The following is a 14,484-nucleotide window of genomic DNA, read 5'->3' as shown; positions in this document are numbered from 1 at the left end:
TGCCAAAGACAAACACATTGGTAGCAATGGGTTCATGGCATTATGACTTACTGATTTTGTCCACCAGGATCCCTGCTAGCCATTTCCAGTTTTCTTCCTCTCCCTTTTGGGTCTCTGCAGTTGAGTCAGCATTGCGGTCTGTCTCCCTTCTGTAGCCCTCCACCGTAATTGTCATTGTTGGCAGGTTGTCTTTATTAAGATCTTGTGGTCTATTATCCTCCTTCGGGGGTATGTCACTTTTTTCCCACATTACACGGCTTTCATTTGAAACTTCCTGAGACAGTGCAGGTAAATGTCAATTGTCATCAGGTCAAAGCCCCTGGTAACAGACGAGGGGATTCATCCAGCAGTAGTTTTTTGACCAGCGACAAGGCAAGGTAGACAATCACCTTGTCTAATCATTCTTGTTCTGGAAACTCGATGATTTCTAGGTCATAGGTTGGCAGTGATCTTTTTTTTGGAACATGGTGGAACAGTCTTAGGATGTTAACTTGATTTAGGATCAAGCCGTCTTTCAGTTGTAGTGTTCTCTCCAATAGTAGACAATTGTGTCTTTTGGCGGGGACTCTACACAGTGCTATTTTTCGATCTTTGGTTGATCTCTGATCTTTAGTCGCATTGTTTTCAACCTGTGTCACAGTTATGCATCTCACGAGTGCTTCTTTTCCCCTTTGTTCCATTGTTTTAAAGGGTGGGGGTTGGACTTCTCTAGATTCCCTTGCATTGTCGCTTCCCCAGTTTACAGAAGCCTTGCCCCCATTCTTGATGAGGTATTCGAGTCCTGATCTTCGAGGAGAATACCTTCTTCTGCTACTGGCCAGGCTTCATTGGGCTTCTCATGAAGGTTTATGGATCACTCATCTGTATATCGTGATTTCTTTATCACTTGTATCTCTGTTGCACTAGGTTTGGTGTAGGTGGGTCCCTGATATGAAGTATCGGTGGTATCCTGGGTGCGAATCTCAGGTTTACCATGGACCCTACATTTCTTGTTGCCTCTGGGGGGCAGGATGGATACACTCTCACAGCTCTTAACTTCAATGACAGGATTCCCATGCTCTGGTCTTCAGATGAGCGAGGGGGAAATTTTAGTACTTCTTCGCTTTTGTCACAGCCGGACTCATTCTCCTTGGCCTCTCTCTCATCATCAGAGGTGGAATCCATGTCAATATGTGTTTGTGCATCCTCAGTAGAGTTGTATGTCACCTCTCCTTCCGTCACAGTAGCCATGACAATTTCTTATGATGTTGTTCTTGCCCTCTTCGCTGATTGTTGTGTGCAGTTAGAAACATTGGTCTTGCCGGGAAGTGATCGATCTGGAGGATTTCTCAACTGTAATGGTTCCTCACATTTTGGGAGGGTAAGATTTCTGATAAAAGACTGGCTTCCATTGGATCTTGGCTAGGGTGGGCACTTTTATTTTTTTATTTTTTCTGAAGAATCTCTTTGATCTGTGGTGTCCTTATATGTTTGAACACTGTCTTCCTTTGATTCTGTGCTGGTTTAGCTGGTGTCCCTAGTGTAGCCCCAATTCCATATTGGGTCCTCTTGAAAGTGTCAAATTCTTTTGCTTTTTGTTTCTCTGACTCAGGGTTGTCCCTTTTTGCAGCCCCCTCATCATGGACTTAGGGCTGACAGCATCAACCTCGGGTCTATCGATGCGATCATCTAGCAATAGGGAAATTGCCAGTCCTCCAGCAACAGTCTGTCTTGCTTAAGGGCATCCTGATTCCTCTGATTTTCTTGCTGTTGCTGTGTTTAATTCTATAGGTTGAGTCAGCACGGACTCGCTACTCTGTGACATGCTTGAAATAGTTAGGTCTTCCTTAAATGTTCTACCCAACGGCATCCTGTCCAGCTTTGAGGTGTTTCTGGACCTGTCAGTTTAGTCGTTAAGGAATTCGGTCTACTCTTTTCGTACCTGACGTTCTTTTATTATCTGTGTCCTTAATGATAGGGACCAATCCAAGTTGTCCTGGAAGCCCGTATTGAATCCTTCAACGAACAACATTTTAGCATGCATCATGGCTATAATTGTGGTTTGATCCTACAATTGGTTGCTTATATTTTAGTATAGCTTCATAAAAGGTGCCATAGTAGTGGATAAAGCAGCAATTGTGTTAGTGTCTAGGCCCTGTTGGACCTGGAAGCTGTCAGATGTTTGAACCAGAGCCGGATCGCCTGGCAGCATCAGCTCAGTAAAGTTAGCGCAGTCAATTGTTCTTGGTGGAGAGTTTATCAATTTATCCTCTCTCGAAATGACCCTTGATCTTTTATAGACCCATTGAGCTTTGTGGTACTGCTCAGACTTTTCACCATCTTGGTGTTTTGATGCCATATAAAGATGCCTGAATGTGTGATGCCTGATCAGGGTTCCCTAGAGACGGCAAGGCTAAATCAGCTGTCCACGTCTCTAAGGATTCTTTTGTCCTATTGATGGTTACTTGCTCGGCTCTCTGAGAGGCACTGTTCACACATGGAAGGTTTGCCCTCTCAGTGGTGTTGACAGGTTGACTTGCCCCTAATGACTCAAGATGAAGATGGGCCCTTGCATCATCTTTTATGATGCTTGTGCCCTAGGGAGAGGCAGTTCCAAGGTCAATGGACAAGGTACTCTCCAGTATAGCACAGTCTGAAACATCTCCCCGAATGCCAGGCTCTTCACTGTCACAGTTAGAGTGAGCCGAGGATGCTTGGTAGCAGTTTGCTACTGGTTTCCTATGATAGGAAGATTGCTTTGCTAACAAGGTTATGGACGTCAAGCATGATGGCTTCCAGATGCACTCTTCATTGGGCTCCCTAGTTTTTTTTAGATTGCTCAGAGGTTTTACTGATATGTATTGGTATTTCAAGAGTTTAAAGACTGCTGACCTTTTTGAGGGGACCATAGGTAATGGTTGGTCAGAGCCTGCCAGATCGGGTTCTGAGATGTTCTGAGATGTTTTGAGATGTTAAATCCTCTGTTAGATGAATTGAAGTGGTAGACGGTAGAGGAAGGAGGTGTAGGGGTTTTGCTGTCAAACGGCCAGAGAGGCTTTCCTCCTCCATCTGAGGGCAATCTTGTACCCCTACCTCCTGGGTCTTAGGTTGTGTCATGGAAGAGCATGCCCTCAAGGCTTGACGAAAGGGATTCAATACTGGTCGAAGATTCCACACTAGTGGTTGGCGTTGGATGTTCACAACGTTGTGAGACAATTGTTATGTCTATCATAGCCCCTGGTAACAGCAGTGAATCCCCTCTGATGGGTGAGATTCACTGAAGCCAATTTAGAAGCAAGATCATCAGGGTGGACATAATTACTGCTAGGAGCAGTGCGTTCATCCATAATGCAGGACGCACTTGAGTTCTCAAAGTTAAGTCCAGTGCTGGCCCTAATGTTCACATGAATGTCAAATGGGAAAACCTCCTCACCCAAAACCGCGTGCTCTTAAGCAAGCAGTTGACAGTCATTGGTGGGCTCACTGTTCTTAATAGGTCATGGACCTACCTCAAGACTTGAGGGTACTTGGCTTCTCCTGCTTGTTTTGGATGCCAGACTGGTCAGTGATGCCTCCTCTGGTATCCCGGTTGGTGTGGTGGATCCAGAGGCATAACCAGAAGAAGCCTAAGACTTACTCTGGGTATCGGAGACCATGACTCCCTTCATATTCCCACAGCTGCCGGCTACTGGCCACCATCTGCACAGACTGCAACACTCCATCAACTTTGCGGCTGCTCTGCAGCGGGAGAGGGTTTTCCAAGGCTGGCTCCTCCTTGGGGACAAACAAGGTAAACAGACAAGTTAACTGCACAGACTGCAACTCTCTGTCAATTCTGTGGCTGCCCCACGTCGGGAGAGGGTTTTTCAAGGCTGGCTCCTCCTCTGGGGACAAACACAGTAAACAGACTGGTCAGCTGCACACACTGCAACTCTATGTCAATTGAATTAGATGGTCAGCCACCCCAAGATGAGAAGGATGTGTGGGTGAAATGGGGGTGTTCAGTGTCACCGACAGATGTTATCTGGACACAAAACATTACAGGTAAAGTAGTAATGCCGCAGGAATTGCTTATGGCTGCTCTTTAGCAACTGCATTATCCAACGGATATGTCTAAACAGTATATTGCAGCGGATATTCTGGAGGGCTGGCTTGTCCCCAACCTTCAACAATATGTTGCTAAATTCATGGAAAAGTGGTCTACCTGCCACCCCTCTAGCACGGGACATATCCTCAGGACTCTGTGTGGCACATTGCCCTATCCAACATGACCGTTTCGGGAGCTCCACATGGACTATGTGGATATGATAAACAGGTGCAGTAACTATCGTTATCTTATTGTTGTGGTCCATTTTCCTGATGGTTTGAGGCAGGCACTTGCGTCCAGCCAGATGCTAAATCAGCAGACACATTTTTAGTATGCAGGGTCTTTCGTCGCTGAGGGATATGTGATGTCCTAAAGTTAGACAATGGGACTCACTTTTTAAACAAATAATTTAATGAGGTCACATCCCTACTGGTGTCTTCACTTAAATTGTGCTCAATTTACCACTCATGAGCCAACAGGATTGTGGAATGCCTTAATGGCCTGTTGAAACAAAAATGTTCAAAGTTATGTCATACGCTAGGGAGGAACTGGCTGCATTGTCTTCCTTTGGCTCTGTTCAGCCTTAGGAACCAGCTAAGTAAGGAATAACACTTTTTTGTGCATGATATGGTGACGGGGAGAAGGTTGCACACAACACTTACAACTGATACGCACAAGGGATTTAAGAACATTTATAAAAGTAATCTCCCAACAGTTTGCCCCAGGAGAGAAGAAACAGCTGCCACACCTCCGGTTGACACACCATCTCTACAAGCACATCATCTCTAGCCCAGAGACTCTGTCTACGTATGCTCTGTTGTGAGAAAATGGAATGACTGTCACTACCAAACCCAATCAAAGTCATCTATGCCATCCCATCTGCTGTGTATGTGAAAGAACTGCGGTATTGGAGCCACCTCTTTGAAGTGCATAAAGCAACTGGTACAGAACCAGATCCTATAGGCCGTCAAGAACAGTCACATTAAAAAATGAATGTAGTTACCTTTCTAGTGACAATCTTGCAACAGTTGCACCCCTAGGGGCACCATAAAAATATGTTTTCTTCATTCCCACAGTGTTTAACATTACAAAATACTGCAATTTTTATATTGTTATATATAGGATGCTCCTGTTTCTGTTTTCTTCTTTCCTTTATTGTAGGTAATTGTATATGGTTTGTTCATATAACGGGTGGGTATAGTTATGACAATGACAGAAACAATATGAATAGGGATGGCAAGAAATAAAAGGAAAATAGAACATTAAATAGAGTATAAAAAATATAACGGTTTAATCTTAGATACAGTTGTTGATGTGCACCACTGTGAAACAGATAATATGTGGTACAGCCACATGAGGGAGGTGGGAAGAGTGTAGTCAAATGAGAGCTGCTTCATTTGCGCAGTCATAACTCATGCAACAGGCCCGCCCAAACCGTTTATCCTGCAAGAAATGCCAGTTTTAGCCCAATGTTTGGTGCACATGACCCTTTTCAGAATACAAAGCCTGTTTCAAGGACACACAGTCCAGGCAGTAAAAATGATCAGAGATGAAAGTGAGTGTGCCAAGAATAACCTCCCTCCTCGTGCCTGGTATTTTTTTATTTATTACATTTGGTATCCAAACTGCATCTAATGCCAAGTGGTTACGAATAACCAGGTGGAGGTGCTCCAGATAGCGAACCAGACAGATCGGGGTATGAATTCAATAAAAGCAGAATTGCAAGCTTTTCATCTCATGACCCCCCGGAACCGGTATGTTCTGAATTAATTTACAGAAATGGAAGTGGGCATGTGCAAAAAGATAGTAGCTTATGGCTGCACATCCATCCCCCAAATTATGCAGACAATGGATCTTAAACCCATGCCACATGGGCCCTCCATAATTTGTGGATTGCCAGGGAAAAGGAAGCTGGATTCAGTGCTGAAGACTGGTTCAATATGACTTTTTCATGGGTCCCGTCCTGGTTGCGAATAGCCTTAAAGGTCCTGGTTACTATTGTGGACAGGATGGGAAGAGTTGAACACCCAGTGGGTCCCCTGTGGACACTGTCTTCCCCCCCACCTGATCCAGAAAATTACATGGAGCATTATGTAGATTTGGAAGGAAATGGGGGATGTTGCTTTATGACGTGCACCACAGAAGAATATGCCCGTATGGAGGAAAGTTTACACCACATATTCAAAGCGTGGGTGCCTAAAGACGATGATTATAGAAGAAGGGAAGCTGCTGGGTTAGTTATTGGGGTATTAACTAAAGGAGGAGGGTTGGGATATTGATTCAATGTCCAAGACAGGTGAAGTAATTTAGGTGGCATAAAAAATATTAGCAGGTAGACTAGTGCTATCAGTTTTTGTTGAACGCGGCAGAATGTGCATATATCCAATTGAAATTAGCTTTGGTACATATTAAAAACACCATATAGCAATAAAGAAAGAGCAACAATGTATTCACGTTGCAGTTACAGAGGTTAAAGACAGGGTGTTGTATGTTGTATATAGCTGTAGTATACAGTGTTATGTTTTAGGAGATGTGATAGTGGGTAGCTGACCTAGGTAGGCATGGGAGATGGAGTCAGAGATGTGTTGTGATAAAGGGGAGGTCCAGGGGTTAAGGTAGCAGGACTTCTGCCATTTAGGATTTTAAGGCATATTATAGGATGAATTTGTGAAAGTCCGAGAGACAGGCCCAATGTGGAGCTGAGTCTTTGTCCAGTTGATCCAGAGACGAGCCTCCCTTCCATCCCTAAGAGATAAATTATGCCGCCAAGGATATAGGCAGCCACAATGTGCTGATAACAGTTAATTAAGTGCAGCTGCAGAGCTCGGAGGAGCTGTGAAAGGAATTTTAGGTCCTGGGAGGAAACGTGGGGATGCACCTTTTGAAGGTTGAGTTCATGTGAGCAGGGCAGGGGATTTTGTGATGACAAGAGGCCTGATGAAGATTTATAACACTACTACCCTCACCCGAAGAGCGATTATCCTATTTGAACTGCCAGCACTGCACACTACGGATCAATAAATAAGCAAAATTCAAACATAATGGTGGGGCCGTGATCACATTATTCATGGACATTTCGGTTCTCAGAGAGATAAGGGGAGAGACGTGCTAGGGCTGTACCATGATATGGGATGGGAGAGGTAGAGGTGATGCCAATACATCTATCTACAAGGGCAGAGAGCTGTCCGTGCACGCCACAGTGTCTGGTATAACGAGAAGGCCCATTTTATTATTCAACTACATTTGATCTCGCTACTCACACTTTCAATAGGCTCTGACGAAGGGGTGCACATAATGTGATGGTCAGGAATATTTAATCATTAGAGAAATGTAGTATGACAACAATGAACCTGGCTGTTAATTAACCTCTGTTTTGTAGTGATGATGTAGTACGCGTTCAGGGGAATGTGCTTTAGATAATGGGTGACCGATAGGGTAATGGACTATAGGGGAAGATTTGAATTTTATATAGGTGTTAGGCAATGGGGAGTGCAGGATTATGTTGTATTGTTTATTATGCATAGTTTTCTTAATTTGCTGTTTTCCTCTATGTAACTCCTTTGGATGGGGTGAGCTCCGTGTTGGCTCGGTTGTACGGGACCGGGTAATACTTTTTGCATGTAATAAATCTTTGTTTTCCTTGCAAACGGTGCATTGATTATTTAGACTACATGGAATTGTTATTTTATAGTTCAGCTTTTGGGTCATTCACCAACACATGGATGTGACCTGGGTGCTCTGTCAAGTGTAGACCTACAGGCAAATGCTACTTATGGTTTTTGGTTGGATGTCGCAGTGAATCCAAAAAGGAAAAGGCGCTTCCCAAAGGCCTCTCAATAGCACATGAATTTACACAAGTTGTTTGGTTTCTAAAAGCGCCTACCCTATGTAAGTGTGCAAAACATTAGCAGACGTGGTTATCTTCACTTCAACAGTCCAATCATGTTATCAATGAATCCAAAGTCAATTCTGTTTGTGGAGTATATCATCTGTGGTTTATTATGCCATTACGTTGGTTGGTTCCAAAAAGCTTTGTGTTTTCATGGCACACACCGTTTGTAAAAAGAAGAAATATACTCTTTTTAACCCAAAACATTGCTTGATTGGTCCGTGTGTTCTTTCTGGGACCTAATATGAATGATTTGACTAATAGCTCCACTTGAATTACTGGTTCATCCAATTAGGCTCCAAACAATATAGCCTACCCTGTTGTCAAACTTTGGTAGCAGTAAATCCTTTCTTGTTTGTATGGTTCCAAAAAACTAAACAAGCCTACATGTGTTACGAGTTCTGCTTTTTTCAGGGCTCTTGAACCATTATACACTTAACTATGCTTTTGAAGTTCAACTGTCTTGCCAAATATTATCGAGTTCACGAGTAAAGCGTCTTTAATGAAATTAATCTATCTTGGTTTCAATGGTGCAACATTGTAATATAGTCAATTTAGAATGCGTTGCTGAGCAGTAATGGTTGTTAAACCAAATGCTCTGTGTGCGATGGCAAGGAGCATGTCTTTTTCCGGAATGTAATCATGGAACTGTCCTCCGTCTGAACTGTTGAAGTGAAGATAAACACATTTGCTTATATTATGCACAATAACATACGAATTTGAATTGAATTTGAGGCATAGCAGGACATTTATTGAGATGGGAACATTAAGAACCCACAAAGAGAGCTCTTTATTTAAAAATAAAAGTTTTGAGGGCTCTTCAAGGCTGGTGAATGAATTACAAGGTTCTGATTTCTCAGGGGATGTTGTTCCACAATTTAGGACCATAGACAGAAAACCTTCTGTGCCCCTTTGTGACACAGCAGGATCGAGGAATGTTCAACAACAATTGGTCCCCTGAGCGTAATGTCCTAGTTGGTTGATACTGACTGAGTTAATCTCTCAAATAAAAAGGACAAGAGCCCTTCAAGCTCCTGAAGATCAGACAGGCCACCTAGAAATGTATTCTATCTTCCACTGCCACTGGAGAGTCCAGCGGGCAGCCAAGATATGGACAAACTTGCCGAAAAGACAGACCAATCTTACGGCAGCATTCTGTACTCTTTGCAATCTCTAACTTTGGTTGGCCGGTATTCCAGCAAGAAGACTGTTGCAGTAGTCCAGATGTGGATTCACTAAAGGACCCACTGCAAAGGCATGATCATCATCTGGAATTAACAGCAACATTTTTTGTAAAATTTGGTTAGAGTAGAACACTGCATGAACCTTGGCACTGACCTGACTTTCGTTGCTAAGATTGTCCTGCCAAATAAACCCAAGATTTGTAATTTTGCGAGCAAATTTTAATTCCGCCCCAACAATGCAAAAATGTGGGGGTCGCTTATCTGCATCCAGAAGATGTTTCAGTCCAAACAGGGTAACCTTGCTCTTGGCAGTATTAAGATGCGACTGATTTTCCGACATTCAAAGGCTGACTTCATCGAGACACTGTCAGACACTAAAGAATGTTTCATCAACATTTCCTATTTTGATGAACACCTGAGTGTCATCGGCATAGTAATGAAAATGAATCTGATGACTCCCCAGGATGTCCATCAATTGCTGAAGGTAAAGATTATAAAGCAGGGGTGGCAGGTCGGATCCTTGTGGAACTCCACAGTCCAGATGAACAGGAACTGAGAGAAAGCCCCCCATTTAACTTGTTGACATGGGCCTGAGGGGAACCAACCAAACCATCTAATTGTATGTTTGGAGATATTACCAATTTCTCTCAGGATTCTAAGTAGGATCGAGTGATTAACTGTGTCAAAGGCTGCAGACAGATCGAACATTGCCAATAATGTAAGATCTCCTCTATCTGCATCCTCTAGCAAGTTGTCTTGCACTACCAGTAAGGCTGTCTCTTTCCCAGATTTAGGTCTAAAACCAGATTCTAAAGGGTCAAGCAGTGACTCCTTCTCTACATACCCCTATAATTGGCTAATCTCTGTTCAAGCTCTTATCAACTCCCCTCTCAGGATCCATTCTAGGCGTCAAGTCACCAATGGCAGCTTCTCAGATACTCCTGGCAAGCACCTTCTAATCTGTTTAGCTGTTGTTGGGGAAAATACATCCATTTACAAACTGACAACAGGAAGCAATGCAGATTTAAACTGCCTCTCATGTCTGTTCACGTTCATGCAAGCAAATGGAAGGTTACCTTTCATTTACTATGATCCATCATACAAACTAGTACATCTAAAAGACGAAGTGAATATAAGCTTTGCAGGGTACTCTGCTAGCAAGTGTGCAATTGCCAACACATGCTCAGACTTTGTAAAACCTCCTGATGATGCTCTGGTGGGCGTATTAAATTTCAAAATACCTCTGAGTCACAAGGAGGGAGTAAATAATTCCTTCTGACAAAATAGCCCCATGCCACATGGATGAAGGAGCAGGGAACAAGGATTTTCAAGTGCATCGTTCTACCATGCCCCCACTATGAAACAATACCTAAAGAGGGAGTAATCAACCATTCTTAAACCTAAATAGCAACCTCAAGCATGCCCATAGTCCAGACAGTGCCTTCCAAGGAGAAATGTTTGTGAGAAAAAGCATCCCATGTTCGCAGGGATCTGCCCAGTGACACGCTTCAACATTAAGTCTAACAGTAGCACATGTCTGGTACTAAATTAAGGGGCAACAGGATCTTGATAAGGAGAACGAATCAGAAATCGAAAATCCCAGAAGTAAGAGGAATGAAATTGGTAAGTCAAAATAAGCAAACAGTTCAGACAGATGCCAGCAGAAGAACACAGCTAAGATCAATTTCCTAGTAAATCTGTGAAGGTGCCATATTACAGGGTGATGCAGACAGTAGGTTATTGAGGAGATGGGCCAGAATGCCAGTGAAGAGATCACAACAGGAACAAACAAATATAAGAAAGGGACATTATTCCAAAGTACATGACAACTACTTTGGGCCAGACACAAACCTTTTTGGCATATGTGATGCACACTTGCACCAAAAAAAAGAGCTGTCCGATTCAAAAAGGGCATCTCAATGAGTACATCTTAGATGGCTTTTTTCATCCTTCTGCACCAGGGGACAATCCTGCACATTTAAACCACATCCAAAATCACAAATGGGATGTTAATATTATTTTTATTATTATGGTATTCATTTAGCCTGGACCTAGCTTCGAGAAGCAACAGAGTGCGTATCAGAAATATATACCAATACAGATACATAGCATATATACCAATACAGATACATAGCATATATACCAATACAGATACATAGCATATATACCAATACAGATACATAGCATATATACCAATACAGATACATAGCATATATACCAATACAGATACATAGCGGAGCACTGGTAACAACAGGACAGAATCTGTCAAGGACCTAGGGTGTATGTGGCAGTCAGATCTGGGATACAATCGGAATGTGAACCAAATGGTTAAATTAGTATACTTCCATCTGAAAATATTGAAACCACTTGTCCCCCTTAAACCAGAAGGTGACCCAGCAATAGTGGTGGGTTCACTTGTTAATGCTAGGGTGGACTACTGCAATGGCCTCCTGGTAGGATGCCCTAAATACCGGTTGCAGCGCCTTGCAGTGGCACAAAATGCTGCAGTAGGTGTGGTGTTTTCCTCATCCTAGAAAAAGTCAGTTTCAGAATTCAGGAAGAAGCAACACTGGTATCCAGTCGATCGGGAGGATAGCTCAGGGGCAAAATGCTTGCCTTGGAAGCAAGATGACACGGAGCAACAAAGGTTCGATCCCCGGGTCCGCGCTTAGAATCCTCTGGGTATTAAGCGCGTTATAAATAACCAATCACATCATATACCAATCATATCAACGGATCCAGTTTAAGCTCCTGTGCCTGGTCATTAAGTGTGTACATGGCCTTGCACCCTCTTATCTATCTGCTAATATTCAAATCTACACCACCCAATGGATATTTGCAATCTATGTCTCAAAACCAATTGGTGGTTCCCACCTCCGCATTTGTTCATTGGGGCGATAGAAGGTTTTTGGTGGCTGGCCCTCCAGCATGGAATTGCTTAGCGCCTTATGTAAGGAAGTCTTTAGAAAACAGCTCAAAAATGTTCATTTGAGTAAGATCATGTGAGTGGTTATATGATGGTTCAATTTACTGTATGTAAGGTCAGAGCCTAGATGTGGCTTGATGCTTTGTTCCCCCATGGGATTTGTGCTATATAAATTCCAAATCAATCAAATCAATTCAATTCAGATATACAGCAGGCGTAGGATACGGAGGGGGACAGAGGAGGGGTACAGCTGTACAAGGTGGCAGGGAGAATAGGGATGGACGGCATCTAACGAGTGAGGTGTTTTGAAGGGCGACTTGATGGCATAGATGTTGAGGACGAGAGACTAGTTGAAGAGGTGGGTCTTGAGTTATTTTCTGAATTGTAGGAGGATGACGGGAGAACTTTGAGGCGTGCATTGCCCCCATCCAGGTGGGATACGACCAGTGTTTGAATGGTGGATCTAAAGCTCTCCAGAGGCAGGAAGGGCTTGACTTTTTGCAGAAGGGAGAGCTGATACCAAGCTGTGTTAGGGATGTGCTTTTAAAAGCGCAGAAATGACTGGGTGATTTCTGACAAATGTATAATTTTTTCTTGAAGTGTGACAGCCGCAGTTTAAATCGTGACTGTCTCCCCTGTATTTCCCACTCTTAAAGAGGGATGGAAATGCTTTTTTTTAATAAACATTTCACAAAGACAAGACTGTCTCTGTGAAATGTTCTCCCATCACCTTCAGTGCGGATCATACGTTTCCGACACTAATGTATGAATAGGGGCTATACAGCGCATCTTTGCGCTACTGTCCTGCCCTTGCAGTTCACGGTTGATAATAAGGTGAACTGAGAATTTCTAAAAGCAGCGCAAATCAAATGAGTGCAGTCTCTGTGCTCCTTTCATTTGTATCACTTTTTGAGAATCTGTTCCTTTGTGTACTTGATCGGTTGACATTGGATAAGAAGAGTTGGTGATCTCACTATAACTAAAGTAGGAATCTGAAGCCTGTGGCTCGCCAAACGTTTTGGACGATGACGCCTACGATCCCTCACATTTGACTATTCTGGTCAGAGGCGTGGACAGGGTAGGGCCTAAGCGGGCAAGGCCCACCCAAAATCTGCAAATGCCCACTAAGCAGCACTGTGTGGGCATTTACAATTGTTAATGTCTCTGCGGTGGCCCAACGATATTAGATTCAGGCCCCACTTGTTAGACAATCTTGGCTACCCTCTGATTCTGGCTAAGTTTTCTGGGAGTTGTAGTCCAAATCATCTGGCGAACCATATTTTGCAGAGCCCTGACTTAATGAGAAAAGCTTCTGCAGGTTGGAGATGATTGTGAAAACAGATGAAAAATTAAACTGCCAAAGATATTTCTTCAGTATTCTGTATATTCTGCCGATCAAACTACTGCTTGGTTATGAGTCGTTCGACTTTTTTTCTGCTCACTGCTGCATTCAATCCATCTTTCCATCACTGAACAATGCTGCTTTTCTTTTACTGCAAATGGAATACGTTTATTATAGGGTTGGTTAGTTTACCGTCTCTTGTTGTGGCACGTTTATTTGTTAAACTTTAGCTTGATTAAATGTGTTCTTTTTACTGACTTTAAATGTGTGAGCAGCGTTAATTTATTTCCTAGCTGCTTTAAATTGCATTGCTTATTTAATTATGTCTGCCCATCACTTCAAGGGAACGGGTTCGCCTCTCTTTGCTACCAAACAAAAAGCAATGAGGTCATCAGGAGCTCCTGATTCTTCCATGTGACAGCCTGTCTCAACCAATTTTGGAGGGAATTTAGGTAAAGTACACTCAAGTAGGCCAGCCCCAACCTTTTCACTGCCTGAGGGGGTTGTACAGAATTTCACATGTAATGTCATTCCCGGGAAAGGAGGAGGGGGGGTGTGGGGGGATTGCAGGGGCTGTGGAAGGATGGATTGGAGTTTGTCAATTGCAATGGGGGAGGGAAGGGGAGCGAATATATCTGTCCCTGCAGGAGGAGAGGTGATACAAGTCACCCATGTCGCAAATAGGGTGCCACCGTCCATGCTGAAAGATTGGTCCTGTTAGTCACTGCGTGGGGGTTTGGGTTTGTTCAGAACTCCAGCTTAGATTTTTATGGTGGGATAGTTTACTCCCTATATTTGGAAGCTGAAAAAAATACAGTTTTTTCATAAAGTAATCCAGTAGTTCTCATTGTCAACTGGGGTGTTTTTTTGAGAAGTAAAAATACAGTTTAGTTTTAAAAAGATAGTTATTTCACCTTTGACCCATATTTGTTTGTGTCTATCAATTGCTCGTTTTATTCTGAATCTTACAGGCTCCCTTCAGATCAATTAACACAAGAGTAGAGGTCCTTTGCGCAGCATAGCTGTCGATGCACCTGGTCTGCACACATCAACACAACAATGTAAGCAGCAACATAG

Source organism: Ambystoma mexicanum, chromosome 2p, assembly GCF_040938575.1.
Source record: "Ambystoma mexicanum isolate Mex_15411 chromosome 2p, UKY_AmexF1_1, whole genome shotgun sequence".
NCBI classification, from domain to species: domain Eukaryota; kingdom Metazoa; phylum Chordata; class Amphibia; order Caudata; family Ambystomatidae; genus Ambystoma; species Ambystoma mexicanum.
Note: the sequence above shows the minus strand (reverse complement) of the source record.